The sequence below is a fragment of the Rutidosis leptorrhynchoides genome, chromosome 10 (genome assembly GCF_046630445.1).
Source record: "Rutidosis leptorrhynchoides isolate AG116_Rl617_1_P2 chromosome 10, CSIRO_AGI_Rlap_v1, whole genome shotgun sequence".
Classification (NCBI taxonomy): Eukaryota; Viridiplantae; Streptophyta; class Magnoliopsida; order Asterales; family Asteraceae; genus Rutidosis; species Rutidosis leptorrhynchoides.
Genome location: NC_092342.1, coordinates 203,839,021 through 203,859,457, shown reverse-complemented (window position 1 = coordinate 203,859,457; position 20,437 = coordinate 203,839,021).

Sequence of the window (20,437 nt, the reverse complement as noted above, 5' to 3'; positions counted from 1 at the left end):
GTCAACACAAAGGTTGGTGTGCTATAGTTTAAGTATAATAGTATGTAAGGTAGGCCACGAGATTTCAGTGCTACAAAGAGCGTTTCAAAATAGTATGATAACGTATATGTTTAACCGTGGGCACTTGGTAACTAACTTAACGTTTATAACCCCCTGAAAGTACACTTGGAAAGTGCATATGTATACGAAGTATTAAACACCCGTTAAATGCTAGCGCTACTAGCCCGAGTGGGGATGTCAAACCCTATGGATCCATATCTAAGATTCGCGTTCACCGGTTCAAAAACCAATGACTAAACGTTACCGAGCTAAAGGGTATGTTTATGCTGTTGTATAACCCACACATATATAAAGTATAAGTACTCGTACCTCGTATGTAAAATGTAAAATGTGCATGTATTCTAAGTTCCCAAAATAGTTAAAGTAAAAAGGGATGCTATAACACACAGTGGTAAAGTAGTGGTAAAGTCGAGTCGGGAAGTAAGCAAGTACGTAGGTCCGGAAAGTCCTCAACCTATGTCAAATAGTACTAAGTCAGTAAATTTTCCCAATAGGTTTAAGTGTATGTAAATTAGGTCTTAAGGGTCATCATCATTCATCATCAAACCAAAGGTGTAATGTAAGTTTCATTCTAGAAAAGAGTTTAAAACAAAGGCTGATTTCGATCAGTCACCACGGCCACTATACCTACTGAAATAAGGTGAGACCAGTGGTTATGGCTCCGTATATGAGTCCTTTAGTTGTGGTAAAAATTCCAGAAGCAAACTCGTCTTCGTTTGACCGTGGCGACGGTCTAAGTGCGAGTAGGTCAGAATTTTCAGCACAATGTTAAAGGACATAGTGACACTCGGAGTGCCATAGATCCTAAACCGTAACTCGGATTAAGACGAGTCTTAAATGGAAAATTATTTACTCGAACAGAGATAACTGAAAATCAACTTTACAATAGTCCAGGTATTGGGGCTGTTCCAGAAAACAGTAAACAGTAGGTTCAAGTGGGTTCTTGGTGCTCGATGCTTATCACGGTTCTCATCCTTGATGCATATAGCTTCAAGTGTACAACTCGTTGATGTGTTTGCATCATCTTAACCAAGGTTTGACCATCATAACACTTGTGTAAGTCTAAGACATGTAGCACAACTCATTTAAGTGTTGCAAGTAGCTTGATGAACCAAAGTTACATCAATAATCTTATATCCGACACATACATGAACTATAAAAGTAATATTGAACTACAAACTTGAAAGTAAACTAACTAATCAAGATCTTAAGTTGTAGAACGTAGTTCTTAGTTAGATCTTGAAGATCTAAGACCCAAAAGTCTAGATCTAAAGTTATTAAGTTAAATCTAACACAAGTGTATGAAGTTATAACTAAAAAGTTATACTTCCATGTTCTTGAACTTATAAAGTTAACTTTTGTTCAAGAAAAATGAGATCAAAGTTAACTAGTAACACTTGACCAAGAACAACATAAATCACGAATTTAAAGATGCAAGAAATGAAGTAATAAACTAAATAAACAAGTAACTAGTTCATGGTTGTTCATACTTTAAAGATTCAAGCCAAAGTCTTGATCTTTAAGGAAGTAAACTTTTATGTTTACTAACATGAATTCAAGTAATGATTTTTACAACACATGAACTTTAATCTTTCAAGACATTAAATGTAGAACTTAACTAGTAAGTTAGGTTCTTGTGTGTTCTTGTAAATACAAGATAATATGAAGAATTAAACTAGGTAGTTTGATTCTTGTACTAGTAAGTAACAACAACTAAGATCAAGTAACAAAACGACAAACAAAGAATGATGATGATGAAGGTGTTTGCTTCGGTTTTAGATGAAGAAAAGGAGAGGAAAAAGTCTCAAGTTACTTACAAGAAAGAGAGCAAAATGAGAGAAAAATGTTGAGAGGAATTTGCAAGTAAAAGTGTGTGTGTGTGAAATGTGAAGAAACTAGTGAGCAAGTAATAAAAAAAAAATGAACCAAACTCTCCCATATGGCCTTTTGGCGAACGGCTCACTCAAGGGGGAGGGGGAAGGAGTTTGTCCACAAGATTACTTCATGTATTTGACTAAAAAGATGGTTATAAGATGGCCTTGCATGGGAACTAGGTGTAAGGAGCTTGTAACTTGATTCCATATGCCTAATCAATTTAGTTAAGTTTGAAAGTAATACTTGCATAATAAAATGGGCTAACTAGTCCATTAAAGAAGTAGGGTGGGCTCTTAAGTCCATTAACAGTAATAAAAGCCCAAGTTCCATTAATTAACAAATTAATCCAATAAAAGCCCAAGTAACTAACTAGTAACCATAGTTAATTAAAATGATTAATAAAATTAATCATGAATGCAAATAATACTCGAAGATATTTTTCGTGTAATGTACGTGTGTCACAAAGACGTTTCGGGCATTTAAAGTCAAGTATGGTAACAAGTAAATGTATATAAACAATACATTCATTAAATCACAAGTATTAATAATAATTATTATTAATTAAACGTTGGAAAATCCAGGGTCGTTACATTACCCACCTGTTAAAGAAAATGGTGTCCCGAAATTTTAGGTTGAGGTAGATGGAGGAGTCGGGAAAAGGTGTGGATACTTCTGCATCATTTGATCCTCTCACTCCCAAGTAAACTCAGGTCCTCGTTTGACATTCCATCGTACTCAGACGATCAGAATCTTGTTGCGTTTCAAAGTTTTGACCTCACGGTCCATAATTTCAACAGGTTCTTCCACGAAGTGGAGTTTGTCGTCAATGGTAAGTTCCTCCAATGGTATGATAAGTTCCGGTGGAGCAAGACACTTCTTCAAATTTGATACATGGAAGGTAGGATGAACTGAGCTCAATTGTGTTGGAAGATCCAAACGGTATGCAACGGGTCCAACACATTCCAAGATTTCAAAAGGACCAATATATCGCGGGTTCAACTTTCCGCACTTTCCAAAACGAATCACACCTTTCCAAGGTGCAACCTTCAACATCACACGGTCACCGACGTTGAATTCAAAGTCTTTACATTTAAGATCGGCATAACTCTTTTGACGATCGCGGGCAGTCTTAAGTCTCGCTTGAATATGAGCAATCTTCTCCGTTGTTTCATGGACTACCTCGGGTCCGGTGATTTGATTTTCGACTACTTCGGCCCAACAAATAGGAGATCGGCACTTGCGGCCATACAATTCTTCAAAAGGTGCGGCGTTAATACTCGAGTGATAACTGTTATTGTAAGAAAATTCGGCGAGTGGCAAATGCCTTTCCCAGGCTTTTCCGAAATCAATGACACATGCATGTAACATGTCTTCCAATGTCTGAATCATTTGTTCACTTTGCCCGTCGGTCTGTGGGTGATATGCAGTACTCATGTCGAGACGGGTTCCCATGGCTTCCTGCAAAGAACGCCAAAATCTGGAAGCAAAACGGGGATCGCGATCTGAGATGATCGATAAAGGTACACCATGACGAGATACACCCTCTTTGATGTATAGTTGAGCGAGTCTCTCCATCGTATCCGTTTCCTTCATGGCTATGAAGTGTGCAGATTTGGTAAGACGGTCAACGATAACCCAGATGGTATCGTATCCACCCACCGTCTTTGGTAGCTTGGTGATGAAATCCATCGTTATCCTTTCCCACTTCCATTGTGGGATTTCCGGTTGCTGAAGTAACCCAGAAGGTCTTTGATGTTTTGCCTTAACTTTCGAACAAGTCAAACACTTCCTAACATAAGTTGCAACATCCTTCTTAAGATTTGGCCACCAGTACTGTTCCTTAAGATCGTGGTACATTTTGCCCGCTCCGGGATGAATCAAATATCTCGACTTGTGGGCTTCATCTAATATAAGGTTTCGTAGATCTCCATAACAAGGTACCCAAATTCTTCCAGCATAACATCGAAATCCAGTCTCCCTAACCTCGAATCGAGAGACAAGTATGTTCAAATATTCATGAGATATATTCTCCTCTTTGAGAGCCTCATCTTGGGCTACTCGGATCTGGCTGTTAAGATTTGAATGGATGATGATGTTCAGTGCCCGAACACGAAGAGGTGACGTCCTCTCCTTTCGGCTTAAAGCGTCAGCTACAACATTGGCCTTGCCAGGATGATTGCAAAGTTCACAATCATAGTCGTTCAACGTCTCGATCCATCGACGTTGTCTCATGTTCAGTTGCTTCTGATCGAAGATGTGCTGGAGGCTTTTGTGATCGGTGAAGATAGTGCTCTTAGTTCCATACAAATAGTGTCTCCACAATTTGAGCGCAAAGACAACGGATCCAAGTTCGAGATCATGAGTAGTGTAGTTCCGTTCGTGAATCTTCAGTTGACGAGAAGCATAGGAAATAACCTTTGATCTTTGCATCAGTATACAACCAAAACCACTTTTCGAAGCATCACAATAAACGACGAAATCGTCACTGCCTTCAGGAAGAGATAAGATAGGTGCGGTGGTCAACTTCTTCTTCAAGGTTTGAAATGCTGATTCGTGTGCGGGTTCCCAAATGAACTTCTTCCCTTTGTGAGTCAGCGCGGTCAAAGGACGCACAATCAGAGAGAAACCTTCAATAAACCTTCGGTACTAACCGGCGAGACCTAGAAATTGGCGGATGTGAGTTGGAGTAGTGGCGGTCTCCCACTTACTGATAGCTTCAATCTTGGCAGGACCAACCTTGATACCCTGGTCACTCACAACATGACTCAGAAATTGAACTTCCTTCAACCAAAATTCACACTTGGAGAATTTCGCATAAAGTTGCTCTTGTCTCAAAAGTTCAAGTACTTGTCGGAGATGTTGCTCATGCTCTTCTTCGCTCTTGGAGTAGATGAGGATATCATCTATGAAGACGATAATGAACTTATCCAGGTATGGCTTGCAGACACGATTCATGAGATCCATGAACACGGCAGGTGCGTTGGTTAAATCGAATGGTATCACGAGGAACTCATAATGACCATAACGAGTTTTGAATACAGTCTTCATTACATCGCTTTCTTTCACCCTCAACTGGTGATGACCAGATCGCAAATCAATCTTTGAGTAAACGCTCGATCCTTGTAGATGATCGAAAAGTCCATCAATTCGGGGAAGAGGATACCGATTCTTGATTGTCAGTTTGTTGAGTTCACGGTAGTCGATATACATGCGGAAGGATCCATCCTTCTTCTTCATAAATAAAACGGGTGCGCCCCAAGGTGAGAAACTTGGTTGGATAAATCCACGGTCTAGCAGTTCCTGTAATTGGCTCTGTAACTCTTGCATTTCTGAAGGTGTGAGCCGATAAGGTGCGCGAGCTACAGGTGCAGCTCCTGGTACTAAATCGATCTAAAACTCTACTGCTCTCGACGGCAGTAATCCAGGCAATTCATCAGGGAATACATCGGAAAACTCGTTCACAATTCGAACATCGTTCACACTCTTCACCTCAGTTTCTACCATTTTCACATGAAACAAGACAGCAAGACGTCCTTTCTTCATGATCTTTTGCGCTTTCATGCAACTAATGAGATTCAGCTTCGAGGTACATCTCTCTCCGTAAATGATCAGTGGCTCACCATATCCTTGTGGTATACGAAGAGCTTTATCTCCACAGATAATGTCGGCCCTTATCTTGGTCAACCAATTCATACCGACGATCACGTCAAAACTTCCCAATTTGATGGGTATCAAATCAATTTTGAAATTTGCACCAGCTATGTTGATAATATCTCCTCGACTAATATGGTAAACTTTCTCAAGTTTTCCATTGTCTACCTCTACAAGCATACTATCCTTTAAAGGAACTAACGACCAATTAATCTTATCGCAAAAGTGTCTACATACATAACTTCTATCGACACCAGTATCAAATAAGACAGAAGCTAATAGATTGTTGATAGTGAATATTCTTGTCACCAAGTCTGGATTCTCGCGTGCATCCCTTGCATTAACGTTGAAAGCTCTACCACGGGGTGATTTGCCGTCCTTTCTTTTGTTAGGACACGCATTTCTGAAGTGGCCCGTCTATCCGCATTCGTAGCACTTTTTTGGTCCATTGGGGTTTGCCTTCACATTCAGGGTGGTGACCTTGCAGTCTTTACCGATATGTCCAGTCCGTTGGCACTTTTCACAAACAAAGTTACAATACCCAGTATGGTGCTTGAAGCACCTCTTGCATTGTGGTAAGGTGCCCTTGTAGTTCAGGTTTGAGTTGGTGTTCGGATTGGGGTTTCCACCGTTGTTGTTTCCTCTGAAAACCTCATGTCGTTTCGCCGGGTTTTGATCATAGGTCCTTCCCCTATTGTTATCCCATTTGCGCTTCTCACTACTACCTGCTTCAGACTTAGCCTTCTCCGGTTCATCGATGATAATTTGATTCATTAAAGTATGCGCCATGCGCATCGCTTCCGGGACATTGGGTGGTTTGGACGAGGTGACGTTTCCCTTAATGGACTTAGGAAGTCCCCACAAATATCTCTCCATACGCTTGAACTCCGGGGTAACCATGGTAGGACACATCATGGCTAGTTCCAAATATCTACGATTGTACCCATCGAGATCGTTTCCCACGACCTTCAACTGCATAAACTCAATCTCCATCTTCTAGATCTCGGTCCTAGGGTAATATTCTTCAATCAGGGCCCCTTTGAATTCCTCCCATGGGGTAGCAAATGCCTCATCAATACCTTTTGCTTGAGCCAACGTGTTCCACCACGTTAGTGCATCGTCAGACAGAGTGCATGAAGCAAACTTGGTTTTATTCGCCTTTGAACAGTTACTAACTCGAAACAAAGATTCTAATTTCTCGAACCATCTAGTGAGACCAACCGGCCCCTCTGTTCCACTGAAGTTATGGGGTTTGCAGCTTTGAAACTCTTTGTACGTGCACCCATTACGAATGGGCTGAATAACCGGTGGCGGTGGCGGTAGAGCTTGGAGGTTCCTTTCTGATAAAGCTGCGGTGACTCGTTCATTGATCATATCCTCGATTTGGGCTGTGGTAGGTGTTGATCGTCCGTTGGCCATGATGTTCTAAACAAAAATTTTGACTCAAGTCAAAATCCAGTATTCAAATAGTAATAATACAGTATATGGTAACCAACATGGAATCAACACATCACATGTTTATTAAGTAACGCATCTAGGTACAAATACCACAGAATTATCATACAGTAATGTAAATAGAACATCGTGCAAGAATTAAATAACGCAAAGTTCCATTCATTATTAATAATAAGTTGCATACATCAGCATAGGTTCGTACAATACATAAGTAATATATAAAACTACAACTAGATTACATAATGAAATCTACTACAAAAGCCCTACGGTGAAGGTGGGTGTAGGATATCCAATACGTGGGACATCTGGTCCTCGAGCTCAGTTACCCGAATACAGAGGATCTCCACCTCCCCCATCAGTTCCTAGACAAAGGGAGATGGTGGGGCAGACGGTGCAGTCGGTACAGGTGGTGCTGGTGGAGCTGGTGGTGCAGACGGTCCAGCTCCAGAAGTAGAGGCTGCGAAGCGGTAAGGCTTACGGATGAAGGGATCAGTAGGATACGGCACAAGCCGTTTACGGGTGGTAACCCTACGACGCCGACCATATGCATCAGTGAATGCTCGACCTTCGTTAATCCCTGGAATGACAGTACCATCAAAACGGTACCACTTCTTCGGTGGGGTGGAGGGTGGCTGTACAGGTGCATCATCAGGGTCCTTCTCGTCGGAGTCATCGTTACTAGAGTTGTCTGTGGATGATTAGTCGGATGACGGGTGAAATGTCCCGTTCTTATTGATTAAAAACGTTCCATATTAATTGATTTCGTTGCGATGTTTTGACCTCTATATGAGACATTTTTCAAAGACTGCATTCATTTTAAAACAAACCATAACCTTTATTTCATCAATAAAGGTTTAAAAAGCTTTACGTAGATTATCAAATAATGATAATCTAAAATATCCTGTTTACACACGACTATTACATAATGGTTTACAATACAAATATGTTACAACGAAATAAGTTTCTTGAATGCAGTTTTTACACAATATCATACAAGCATGGACTCCAAATCTTGTCCTTATTTAAGTATGCGACAGCAGAAGCTCTTAATAATCACCTGAGAATAAACATGCTTAAAACGTCAACAACAAAAAATGTTGGTGAGTTATAGGTTTAACCTATATATATCAAATCGTAGCAATAGACCACAAGATTTCATATTTCAATATACATCCCATACATAGAGATAAAAATCATTCATATGGTGAACACCTGGTAACCGACATTAACAACATGCATATATAAGAATATCCCCATCATTCCGGGACACCCTTCGGATATGATATAAATTTCGAAGTACTAAAGCATCCGGTACTTTGGATGGGGTTTGTTAGGCCCAATAGATCTATCTTTAGGATTTGCGTCAATTAGGGTGTCTGTTCCCTAATTCTTAGATTACCAGACTTAATAAAAAGGGGCATATTCGATTTCAATAATTCAACCATAGAATGTAGTTTCAAGTACTTGTGTCTATTTTGTAAATCATTTATAAAACCTGCATGTATTCTCATCTCAAAAATATTAGATTTTAAAAGTGGGACTATAACTCACTTTCACAGATTTTTACTTCGTCGGGAAGTAAGACTTGGCCACTGGTCGATTCACGAACCTATAACAAATATGTACATATATATCAAAGTATGTTCAAAATATATTTACAACACTCTTAATACATTTTGATGTTTTAAGTTCATTAAGTCAGCTCTCCTCGTTAGTAACCTACAACTAGTTGTCCAAAGTTAGATGTACAGAAAAAAATTGATATATATTATCTTGAATCAATCCACGACCCAGTGTATACACGTCTCAGGCTAGATCACAACTCAAAGTATATATATTTTTGGAATCAACCTCAACCCTGTATAGCTAACTCCCACATTACTGCATATAGAGTGTCTATGGTTGTTCCAAATAATATATACACATGGGTCGATATGATATGTCAAAACATTTGCATACGTGTCTATGGTATCCCAAGATTACATAATATATTAGAATACATGTATAATATAATATAAGTTAGCTAGGATATGATTAATATAGATTTGTTACCAATTTTCACGTAGCTACAACAAGAAAAATTATCCAATCTTGTTTTACCCATAACTTCTTCATTTTAAATCCATTTTGAGTGAATCAAATTGCTATAGTTTCATATTGAACTCTATTTTATGAATATAAACAGAAAAAGTATAGGTTTATAGTCGAAAATATAAGTTACAAGTCATTTTTGTAAGAGGTAGTCATTTCAGTCGAAAGAACGACGTCTTGATGACCATTTTGAAAAACATACTTCCACTTTGAGTTTAACCATGATTTTTGGATATAGTTTCATGTTCATAAGAAAAATCATTTTCCCAGAAGAACAACTTTTAAATCAAAGTTTATCATTGTTTTTAATTAACTAACCCAAAACAGCCCGCGGTGTTACTACGACGGCGTAAATCCGGTTTTACGGTGTTTTTCGTGTTTCCTGGTTTTAAATCATTAAGTTAGCATAGCATATAGATATAGAACATGTGTTTAGTTGATTTTAAAAGTCAAGTTAAAAGGATTAACTTTTGTTTACGAACAAGTTTAGAATTAACTAAGCTATGTTCTAGTGATTACAAGTTTAAACCTTCGAATAAGATAGCTTTATATGTATGAATCGAATGATGTTATGAACATCATTACTACCTCAAGCTTTCTGGATAAAGCTACTGGAAATGAGAAAATAGATCTAGCTTCAAAGGATCCTCGGATGGCTTGAAAGTTCTTGGAGCAGAATCATGACACGAAAACAGTTCAAGTAAGATTTTCACTCGAAATAAGATTGTTATAGTTATAGAAATTGAATCAAAGTTTGAATATGAGTATTACCTTGTATTAGAAAGATATCTTACTGTAAATAAGAAAGATTTCTTGAGGTTGGATGATCACTGTACAAGATTGGAAGTAAGCTAGCAAACATGGAAGTATTCTTGATTTTATGAAACTACAACTTGTAGAATTTATGAAGAACACTTAGAACTTGAAGATAGAACTTTAGAGAGATCAATTAGATGAAGAAAATTGAAGAATGAAAGTGTTTGTAGGTGTTTTTGGTCGTTGGTGTATGGATTAGATATAAAGGATATGTAATTTTGTTTTCATGTAAATAAGTCATGAATGATTACTCATATTTTTGTAATTTTATGAGATATTTCATGCTAGTTTCCAAATGATGCTTCCAACATGTGTTAGGTGACTCACATGGGCTACTAAGAGCTGATCATTGGTGTGTATATACCAATAGTACATACATCTAAAAGCTGAGTATTGTACGAGTACGAATACGGGTGCATACGAGTAGAATTGTTGATGAAACTGAACGAGGATGTAATTGTAAGCATTTTTGTTAAGAAGAAGTATTTTGATAAGTGTATTGAAGTCTTTCAAAAGTGTATAAATAAATATTAAAACACTACATGTATATACATTTTAACTGAGTCGTTAAGTCATCGTTAGTCGTTACATGTAAGTGTTGTTTTGAAACCTTTAGGTTAACGATCTTGTTAAATGTTGTTAACCCAATGTTTATAATATCAAATGAGATTTTAAATTATTATATTTTCATGATATTATGATGTACGAATATCTCTTAATATGATATATATACATTAAATGTCGTTACAACGATAATCGTTACATATATGTCTCGTTTCAAAATCATTAAGTTAGTAGTCTTGTTTTTACATATGTAGTTCATTATTAATATACTTAATGATATGTTTACTTATAATAATATTATTTTAACTATATATATAACCATATATATGTCATCATATAGTTTTTACAAGTTTTAACGTTCGTGAATCACCGGTCAACTTGGGTGGTCAATTGTCTATATGAAACCTATTTCAATTAATCAAGTCTTAACAAGTTTGATTGCTTAACATGTTGGAAACACTTAATCATGTAAATAACAATTTCATTTAATATATATATAAACATGGAAAAGTTCGGATCACTACAGTACCTACCAGTTAAATAAATTTCGTCCCGAAATTTTAAGCAGTTGGAGGTGTTGACGTATCTTCTTGAAATAAATGCGGGTATTTCTTCTTCATCTGATCTTCTTATTCCCAGGTGAACTCGGGTCCTCTACGAGCATTCCATCGAACCTTAACAATTGGTATCTTGTTTTGCTTAAGTCTTTTAACCTCACGATCCATTATTTCGACGGGTTCTTCGATGAATTGAAGTTTTTCGTTGATTTGGATTTCATCTAACGGAATAGTGAGATCTTCTTTAGCAAAACATTTCTTCAAATTGGAGACGTGGAAAGTGTTATGTACAACCACGAGTTGTTGAGGTAACTCAAGTCGGTAAGCTACTGGTCCGACACGATCAATAATCTTGAATGGTCCGATATACCTTGGATTTAATTTCCCTCATTTACCAAATCGAACAATGCCTTTCCAAGGTGAAACTTTAAGCATGACCATCTCTCCAATTTGAAATTCTATATCTTTTCTTTTAATGTCAGCGTAGCTCTTTTGTCGACTTCGGGCGGTTTTCAACCGTTGTTGAATTTGGATGATCTTCTCAGTAGTTTCTTGTATTATCTCCGGACTCGTAATCTGTCTATCCCCCACTTCACTCCAACAAATCGGAGACCTGCACTTTCTACCATAAAGTGCTTCAAACGGCGCCATCTCAATGCTTGAATGGTAGCTGTTGTTGTAGGAAAATTCTGCTAACGGTAGATGTCGATCCCAACTGTTTTTGAAATCAATAACACATGCTCGTAGCATGTCTTCAAGCGTTTGTATTGTCCTTTCGCTCTGCCCATCAGTTTGTGGATGATAGGCAGTACTCATGTCTAGTCGAGTTCCTAATGCTTGCTGTAATGTCTGCCAGAATCTTGAAATAAATCTGCCATCCCTATCAGAGATAATAGAGATTGGTATTCCATGTCTGGAGATGACTTCCTTCAAATACAATCGTGCTAACTTCTCCATCTTATCATCTTCTCTTATTGGCAGGAAGTGTGCTGATTTGGTTAGACGATCAACTATTACCCAAATAGTATCAAAACCACTTGCAGTCCTTGGCAATTTAGTGATGAAATCCATGGTAATGTTTTCCCATTTCCATTCCGGGATTTCGGGTTGTTGAAGTAGACCTGATGGTTTTTGATGCTCAGCTTTGACCTTAGAACACGTCAAACATTCTCCTACGTATTTAGCAACATCGGCTTTCATACCCGGCCACCAAAAATGTTTCTTGAGATCCTTGTACATCTTCCCCGTTCCAGGATGTATTGAGTATCTGGTTTTATGAGCTTCTCTAAGTACCATTTCTCTCATATCTCCAAATTTTGGTACCCAAATCCTTTCAGCCCTATACCGGGTTCCGTCTTCCCGAATATTAAGATGCTTCTCTGATCCTTTGGGTATTTCATCCTTTAAATTTTCCTCTTTTAAAACTCCTTGTTGCGCCTCCTTTATTTGAGTAGTAAGGTTATTGTGAATCATTATATTCATAGATTTTACTCGAATGGGTTCTCTGTCCTTCCTGCTCAAGGCGTCGGCTACCACATTTGCCTTCCCCGGGTGGTAACGAATCTCAAAGTCGTAATCATTCAACAATTCAATCCACCTACGCTGCCTCATATTCAGTTGTTTCTGATTAAATATGTGTTGAAGACTTTTGTGGTCGGTATATATAATACTTTTGACCCCATATAAGTAGTACCTCCAAGTCTTTAATGCAAAAACAACCGCGCCTAATTCCAAATCATGCGTCGTATAATTTTGTTCGTGAATCTTCAATTGTCTAGACGCATAAGCAATCACCTTCGTTCATTGCATTAATACACAACCGAGACCTTGCTTTGATGCGTCACAATAAATCACAAAATCATTATTCCCTTCAGGCAATGACAATATAGGTGCCGTAGTTAGCTTTTTCTTCAATAACTGAAACGCTTTCTCTTGTTCATCCTTCCATTCAAATTTCTTCCCTTTATGCGTTAATGCAGTCAAGGGTTTTGCTATTCTGGAAAAGTCTTGGATGAACCTTCTGTAGTAACCAGCTAGTCCTAAAAACTGGCGTATGTGTTTCGGAGTTTTCAGGATTTCCCACTTTTCAACAGTTTCTATCTTTGCCGGATCCACCTTAATACCTTCTTTGTTCACTATGTGACCGAGAAATTGAACTTCTTCCAACCAAAATGCACACTTTGAAAACTTAGCGTACAATTCTTCCTTCCTCAATACTTCTAACACCTTTCTCAAATTTTCACCGTGTTCTTGGTCATTCTTTGAGTAAATAAGTATGTCATCAATGAAAACAATGATAAACTTGTCAAGGTATGGTCCACACACTCGGTTCATAAGGTCCATGAACACATGTGGTGCATTAGTTAAACCAAACGGCATGACCATAAACTCGTAATGACCGTAACATGTTCTGAAAGCAGTCTTTGGAATATCATCTTCTTTCACCCGCATTTGATGATACCCGGAACGTAAGTCAATCTTTGAATAAACAGACGAGCCTTGTAGTTCATCAAATAAGTCATCGATTCTCGGTAGTGGGTAGCGGTTCTTGATGGTAAGTTTGTTCAACTCTCGATAGTCGATACACAACCTGAATGTACCATCTTTCTTCTTGACAAACAAAACAGGAGCTCCCCACGGTGATGTGCTTGGTCGAATGAAACCACGCTCTAAAAGTTCTTGTAATTGGCTTTGCAGTTCTTTCATCTCGCTAGGTACGAGTCTGTAAGGAGCACGAGCTATTGGTGCAGCTCCTGGTACAAGATCTATTTGAAATTCAACGGATCGATGTGGGGGTAATCCCGATAATTCTTTCGAAAATACATCGGGAAATTCTTTTGGGACGGAAACATCATTGATGCTCTTTTCTTCAGTTTGTACTTTCTCAACGTGTGCTAGAACAGCATAGCAACCTTTTCTTATTAGTTTTTGTGCCTTCAAATTACTAATAAGATGTACCTTCGTGTTGCCCTTTTCTCCGTACACCATTAAGGGTTTTCCTTTTTCTCGTATAATGTGAATTGCATTTTTGTACCAAACGATCTCTGCTTTCACTTCTTTCAACAAGTCCATACCGATTATCACATCAAAACTCCCTAACTCTACTGGTATCAAGTCAATCTTAAATGTTTTGCTAACCAGTTTAATTTCTCGATTCCGACATATATTATCTGCTGAAATTAATTTACCATTTGCTAATTCGAGTAAAAATTTACTATCCAAAGGCGTCAATGGACAACTTAATTTATCACAAAAATCTCTACTCATATAGCTTCTATCCGCACCCGAATCAAATAAAACGTAAGCAGATTTATTGTCAATAAGAAACGTACCCGTAACAAGCTCCGGGTCTTCCTGTGCCTCTGCCGCATTAATATTGAAAACTCTTCCGCGGCCTTGTCCATTCGTGTTCTCCTGGTTCGGGCAATTTCTAATAATGTGGCCCGGTTTTCCACATTTATAACAAACTACATTGGCATAACTTGCTCCGACACTACTTGCTCCACCATTACTCGTTCCGACACCATTTGTTCCTTTTGTTCTGTTAACCCCTGGTCCGTAGACCTCACACTTCACCGCGCTATGACCATTTCTTTTACACTTGTTGCAAATTTTGGTGCAGAACCCCGAGGGATACTTTTCACACCTTTGGCATAGCTGCTTCTGATTGTTGTTGTTGTTGTTGTTGTTGTTACGGTTATTATTGTTATTGGATGATTGTTGTAGTTTCTGTTGTTGTTGTTGTTGGGCCATTTGTTGTAGTTGCGATTGTTGGGATAGTTGTTGCGATTATTGTTGTAATTGTTGTTGTTGTTGTATCGGTGATTCTTATCGCCATTTTCCTCCCACTTTCTTTTGACTTGCTTCACATTGGCCTCTTCAGTAGTCTGTTCTTTAATTCTTTCTTCAATCTGGTTCACTAGTTTGTGAGCCATTCTACATGCCTGTTGTATGGAGGCGGGCTCGTGTAAACTTATATCTTCTTGGATTCTTTCCGGTAATCCTTTCACAAATGCGTCGATCTTCTCTTCCTCATCTTCGAACGCTCCTGGACACAATAGGCATAATTCTGTGAATCGTCTTTCGTACGTGGTAATATCAAATCCTTGGGTTCGTAACCCTCTAAGTTCTGTCTTGAGCTTATTGACCTCGGTTCTGGGACGGTACTTCTCGTTCATCAAGTGCTTGAATGCTGACCACGGTAGTGCGTAAGAATCATCTTGTCCCACTTGCTCTAGATAGGTATTCCACCATGTTAATGCAGAACCTGTGAAGGTATGCGTAGCGTACTTCACTTTGTTCTCTTCAGTACACTTACTTATGGCAAACACTGATTCGACCTTCTCGATCCACCGTTTCAATCTGATCGGTCCTTCAGTTTCATCAAATTCCAAAGGTTTGCAGGCAGTGAATTCTTTGTAGGTGCATCCTACACGATTTCCTGTACTGCTAGATCCAAGGTTATTGTTGGTATGTAGCGCAGCCTGTACTGCGGCTATGTTTGAAGCAAGAAAGGCACGAAATTCCTCTTCGCTCATATTCAAGGTGTGTCGAGTAGTCGGTGCCATTTCCTTCAAAATAGTCAAATGAAACGAGTTAATCATATAGAATATCAAGAGTAGTCAACAGTATTTCGTAGCGTAATATGAACTTATTTATAAAAGCTCTTTCTTCATATTAGCATTTTATACTCTTTAATTCGGGTAGTACCTACCCGTTAAGTTCATACTTAGTAGCTAACATACCATTTCAACTACTACAATTCTATATGAAAAACTAATCACAAAAACAAAAACAAAAAAAAATATATATATATATATATATCATATTCAAGCCTTTATACAATAACTTGCAAACTTACAATACTGCTATTTTACATATAGCATGAAATATAGCACATAAAACTTTGATACAAAGTAGTTGCGAAGATAATTCTAGTTAATAAATAAGGCGTTCAGCAAAGGTAATAAAGACACGTAATTCATACGTCCAGAAACAAGTCATGCATTCTGGTTTTACTAATACCACTTCCCATCCTTGGTTTTGTGGAACATAACCGTTGTGACCGATAGTAAGACAATGTGTTGTAACGTCGTCAAAAGGATGAAGGTTACCTAATGACCAACAGTCTCGTAGTAACCTAAAAACTTCATTTCTTACCCCAATTACCGACTCCGTCACTTGTGGGAACGTTTTGTTTAATAGTTGGTATGTAGCGCAGCCTGTAGTGACCCGAACTTTTCTATGTTTATATATATTAATTGAGATTGATATTTACATGATTAAATGTTTCCAACATGTTAAGCAATCAAACTTGTTAAGACTTGATTAATTGAAATATGTTTCATATAGACAATTGACCACCCAAGTTGACCGGTGATTCACGAACGTCAAAAACTTGTAAAAACTATATGATGACATATATATGGATATATATATATATATATATATATATATATATATATATATATATATATATATATATATATATATATATATATATATATATATATATATATATATATATATATATATATATAGTTAACATGATACTATGATAAGTAAACATATCATTAAGTATATTAACAATGAACTACATATGTAAAAACAAGACTACTAACTTAATAATTTTTAAACGAGACATATATGTAACGATTATCGTTGTAAAGACATTTAATGTATATATATCATATTAAGAGATATTCATACATGATAATATCATGATAATATAATAATTTAAAATCTCATTTGATATTATAAACATTGGGTTAACAACATTTAACAAGATCGTTAACCTAAAGGTTTCAAAACAACACTTACATGTAACGACTAACGATGACTTAACGACTCAGTTAAAATGTATATACATGTAGTGTTTTAATATGTATTTATAAACTTTTGAAAGACTTCAATACACTTATCAAAATACTTCTACTTAACAAAAATGCTTACAATTACATCCTCGTTCAGTTTCATCAACAATTCTACTCGTATGCACCCGTATTCGTACTCGTACAATACACAACTTTTAGATGTATGTACTATTGGTATATACACTCCAATTATCAGCTCTTAGCAGCCCATGTGAGTCACCTAACAGATGTGGGAACCATTATTTGGAAACTAGCATGAAATATCTCATAAAATTACAAAAATATGAGTAATCATTCATGACTTATTTACATGAAAACAAAATTACATATCCTTTATATCTAATCCATACACCAACGACCAAAAACACCTACAAACACTTTAATTCTTCAATTTTCTTCATCTAATTGATCTCTCTCAAGTTCTATCTTCAAGTTCTAAGTGTTCTTCATATATTCTACAAGTTCTAGTTACATAAAATCAAGAATACTTTCAAGTTTGCTAGCTCACTTCCAATCTTGTAAGGTGATCATCCAACCTCAAGAAATCTTTGTTTGTTACATTAGGTTATCATTCTAATACAAGGTAATAATCATATTCAAACTTTGGTTCAATTTCTATAACTATAACAATCTTATTTCAAGTGATGATCTTACTTGAACTTGTTTTCGTGTCATGATTCTGCTTCAAGAACTTCGAGCCATCCAAGGATCCGTTGAAGCTAGATCTATTTTTCTCTTTTCCAGTAGGTTTATCCAAGGAACTTAAGGTAGTAATGATGTTCATAACATCATTCGATTCATACATATAAAGCTATCTTATTCGAAGGTTTAAACTTGTAATCACTAGAACATAGTTAAGTTAATTCTAAACTTGTTCGCAAACAAAAGTTAATCCTTCTAACTTGAATTTTAAAATCAACTAAACACATGTTATATATCTATATGATATGCTAACTTAATGATTTAAAACCTGGAAACACGAAAAACACCGTAAAACCGGATTTACGCCGTCGTAGTAACACCGCGGGCTGTTTTGGGTTAGTTAATTAAAAACTATGATAAACTTTGATTTAAAAGTTGTTATTCTGAGAAAATGATTTTTATTATGAACATGAAACTATATCCAAAAATTATGGTTAAACTCAAAGTGAAAGTATGTTTTCTAAAATGGTCATCTAGACGTCGTTCTTTCGACTGAAATGACTACCTTTACAAAAATGACTTGTAACTTATTTTTCCGACTATAAACCTATAATTTTTCTGTTTAGATTCATAAAATAGAGTTCAATATAAAACCATAGCAATTTGATTCACTCAAAACGGATTTAAAATGAAGAAGTTATGGGTAAAACAAGATTGGATAATTTTTCTCATTTTAGCTACGTGAAAATTGGTAACAAATCTATTCCAACCATAACTTAATCAACTTGTATTGTATATTATGTAATCTTGAGATACCATAGACACGTATACAATGTTTCGACCTATCATGTCGACACATCTATATATATTTCGGAACAACCATAGACACTCTATATGTGAATGTTGGAGTTAGCTATACAGGGTTGAGGTTGATTCCAAAATATATATAGTTTCAGTTGTGATCAATACTGAGATACGTATACACTGGGTCGTGGATTGATTCAAGATAATATTTATCGATTTATTTCTATACATCTAACTGTGGACAACTAGTTGTAGGTTACTAACGAGGACAGCTGACTTAATAAACTTAAAACATCAAAATATATTAAAAGTGTTGTAAATATATTTTGAACATACTTTGATATATATGTATATATTGTTATAGGTTCGTGAATCAACCAGTGGCCAAGTCTTACTTCCCGACGAAGTAAAAATCTGTGAAAGTGAGTTATAGTCCCACTTTTAAAATCTAATATTTTTGGGATGAGAATACATGCAGGTTTTATAAATGATTTACAAAATAGACACAAGTACGTGAAACTACATTCTATGGTTGAATTATCGAAATTGAATATGCCCCTTTTTATTAAGTCTGGTAATCTAAGAATTAGGGAACAGACACCCTAATTGACGCGAATCCTAATGATAGATCTATTGGGCCTAACAAACCTCATCCAAAGTACCGGATGCTTTAGTACTTCGAAATTTATATCATATCCGAAGGGTGTCCCGGAATGATGGGGATATTTTTATATATGCATCTTGTTAATGTCGGTTACCAGGTGTTCACCATATGAATGATTTTTATCTCTATGTATGGGATGTGTATTGAAATATGAAATCTTGTGGTCTATTATTATGATTTGATATATATAGGTTAAACCTATAACTCACCAACATTTTTGTTGACGTTTTAAGCATGTTTATTCTCAGGTGATTATTAAGAGCTTCCGCTATCGCATACTTAAATAAGGACGAGATTTGGAGTCCATGCTTGTATGATATTGTGTAAAAACTGCATTCAAGAAACTTATTTTGTTGTAACATATTTGTATTGTAAACCATTATGTAATGGTCGTGTGTAAACAGGATATTTTAGATTATCATTATTTGATAATCTACGTAAAGCTTTTTAAAACCTTTATCTATGAAATAAAGGTTATGGTTTGTTTTAAAAATGAATGCAGTCTTTGAAAAACGTCTCATATAGAGGTCAAAACCTCGCAACGAAATCAATTAATATGGAACGTTTTTAATCAATAAGAACGGGACATTTCAGTTGGTATCCGAGCGTTGGTCTTAGAGAACCAGAATTTTGCATTAGCGTGTCTTATCGAGTTTGTTAGGATGCATTAGTGATTCTGGACTTCGACCGTGTTTACTTGAAAAATGATTGCTTAACAAATTTTGTTGGAAACTATATATTTTTAACATGTGAATATTATGTGATATATTAATCTCTTAACGCGTTTGATATTATGTGATAGATGTCTACCTCTAGAACAAGTCCCATTGACACACCTAATAATAATGAAGAATCAAATGTAAATTGGAATGATTCGTGGACTGATTCACAAGTTCCCGAAGAGGAACCGAAAGAAGAGTCAGAACCGGAAGAAGAATCGGAACCGGAAGAAGAATCGGAACCGGATGAAGAAATAGAACCGGTGGGGGAAATAATAAAACGGTTAAGTAAAAGAAAATCATCAACCAACCGACCAAGGTTAATTATGGTCAATGGTGTTTCCGCCAAGGAAGCAAAATATTGGGAGGATTACCAATTCTCCGATGAATCGGATTCCGACGAGAATTCCGATGATGTTATAGAAATTACACCAACTGAATTTAAAAAGGCAAAAGAAAATAATAAGGGAAAGGGCATAAAAATAGAGAAATCTAATTCCAACCCCGATGAACTTTATATGTATCGTCAACCCCCGAAGTCCTTAAGTTGTAACAATGACCCGGGAACCTCTAAACCACCAGGTTTTTCTAAACCAATGTGGAAAACGACAGCTAGTATTAGGGGAACATCATATATCCCTAGAAACTTGGCAAAACGAACCAAAA